This window comes from Uranotaenia lowii, chromosome 3 (genome assembly GCF_029784155.1).
Source record: "Uranotaenia lowii strain MFRU-FL chromosome 3, ASM2978415v1, whole genome shotgun sequence".
In the NCBI taxonomy this organism is placed as follows: domain Eukaryota; kingdom Metazoa; phylum Arthropoda; class Insecta; order Diptera; family Culicidae; genus Uranotaenia; species Uranotaenia lowii.
In genome coordinates this window covers 299,351,291-299,353,562 of record NC_073693.1, presented here as the reverse complement: position 1 = coordinate 299,353,562, position 2,272 = coordinate 299,351,291, and the positions used below count along the sequence as shown (strand labels likewise).

The 2,272-nt window shown below is 38.9% G+C and overlaps 1 long non-coding RNA gene across 1 annotated transcript; it reads right to left on the bottom strand.

Annotated features, from left to right (window-relative positions):
* Positions 1 to 242: 242 nt before the first annotated feature.
* Positions 243 to 1,336, bottom strand: LOC129755373 (uncharacterized). Its single transcript, XR_008739249.1, has 3 exons — positions 1,014 to 1,336; positions 881 to 955; positions 243 to 807 (listed from the first exon to the last, which is right to left on the bottom strand). It is a non-coding gene; the product is annotated as an uncharacterized LOC129755373 (long non-coding RNA).
* Between the last annotated feature and the right edge of the window lie 936 nt (positions 1,337 to 2,272).

Sequence of the window (2,272 nt, the reverse complement as noted above, 5' to 3'; positions counted from 1 at the left end):
TGATCCAATCAGAATCGAGTCGACCAGGGGCGTACACGGGTGATTACTTCGCATGCTAGCAACCAGTCCACACTATTAATGAACATTAAATCGAGGCGGGCAAAGCATACCAATTCATGGGAGCGAACATTTAGAGTGAAGGATTGAGAAAACGAAATTTACTTGACAAATAGGTGTAAAGTAACTAATTATCTCGGAAATTACTAGAGCTAGAGGTTTTACATAAACATAATATTGGGGTTTATTTTTACAACTTTTGATAGTGACGTCACAATTTTCTTAGAGTATACTTGCGGTTAGAATTTTTCTCACAGCGCTTTGCTTGAAGCTGCCCTTTGCAGCGGAACCGACGAACGATATTTCGATGGATTTCCATCGATCGATGTTGTTGTTGTTGTTGTTGCAAACGACGAGAGTAGTCCTTGACAGAGCTCTTTCCGGCGTCCCGGAAGAGCCTGATCCTTGTTGTTGACAATACCGGCCTGTTGTCATGCACCGGGAGGACTTCGTCAGTAACCTTGAAGTGGCGAGTAAGGTTAAGATGTTGGCATCTTTCTGTCTGCTTTTTGATCGGGTTATTTGTGTCGCTGTGCGTTTTAACGGGATGATGTAGCTGGAGAACAAGCATATAAACAAGAAAAGGCCCTCTTGGACCTGCCAAGTAGGGTTATAATACCAGCAAATATAATCGTCCACGTGGCTTACAAATGGTTTTGTTTTTGTTTTACAATAATTTACCTTTTCTTTGTGGCGTGTATTTGTTCGGTTCAATGTTCACAATAGTTTGTTCTTTTAACATTTCTTTAGCTATAACAAATTTTATAATCAGATTTTAACATGTGCTGTTTCGATTTACACTTTTTATTCTAATTTTACTAACCGTACTATTTCCGCATTTTATTATTTGCACCGTACTACTTATCGTTCTTTTTAATGCGTTTTTGTATTTTGTACTCTAGAATAATTGAAAATAAGTTAATTAATTTACACCATAAAACTTTACAAACTATTACTTTAACGACACAAGACGCGCACTTCTTTTCTCTAACGAGATCACAGACAGAAAGGACATGCTTAGCGGTGCCGATATTCGCGAGACCTCAAGTTTTGGCCGACGCCCATACATCCTGCAAAATTACATGGTGCGTCGTTCTCTGGGTGCCCACACTTCCCCGCGACGACCCTGGTTGAGCCCGACGCCTATGGATCACTCAGAGAAAGAGAGTGCCTGTGCGGAATGACAGTTGGGATGGGTGAAGTTAGCCGTTCTTTTGGGTGAAATTTGTTGTTTTTCCGTAAAGGACAGGGATTGCTTGATTTTGTGGCGGAGCCACACAAAAACATGTAACAGACGGTTACATTACCCCATCGTCCCTTCTCAAAATGAATGAACTTTCATTCATTTTGTTATGAGAGAGATGAATGCAACAGTCCAATTGAAATAATTTATTTTGATCTAATCAAAAGAATATTTCTTTACTATGAGGTCATTTTAAACGAAGTACCTATATCTCAATTATCACTTGATTGGAACAGTATCGTTTGTTTCAGTGTAGCAATTTTACTGACGGTCACTCACGACAACGTCAAGTTACTGAGTGTTTCGTTGACGGTCACTCACGACCAACGTCAACAACGAAAGGGAATGAAAAAATTCAATGTAAACATTGGAGCTGGTATCTGATCATTCTTCGGGAATCTATTCGGTTCAAATTTCACGGTAAGTACCCTCTAAAAGTTAATTGTTTGCTAATTTTAGTTAATCAATCAGTTTTTCTATCTCTTCTATTTTCCAGCTAAAATTGCGGAGAGGAATAAGTCCGGAAGAACCCGATTGTAAGAGAAGTGTTTGATCCTTACAGCTTGATTTGCTTCAACATATCCGAATATAGGATAACAAAAGTTGAGCAATCTTCGTCTATTACTTTTGTGTGTGTCTTTTTCCAATATTCGCATCACAAGGACCGCGGTTCCAGGGACGGAAGAAAACAGACAACAATCGGTTTCAGGTAGGTTTTATGTATCATCACAATTAGTGAGTAGATACTTTCTAATACTTTCTTTTTTTCAGTAGCTGAGCATTAATTCGGTCACGGTGAAGAACCCAGTTGACTTCCCGGACAAGCTCTAGTGCCATACTCATAAGGATCCGTTGAAGGAAAAACGATGGCGAATATTCCGTTCTGAAATCAGGAATCGCAACAGTTTTAAACCAAAAGTGTTTCATATTTTACTTTTTTTTGTATTTTTCAATTCCAAATAAATAAGTTGC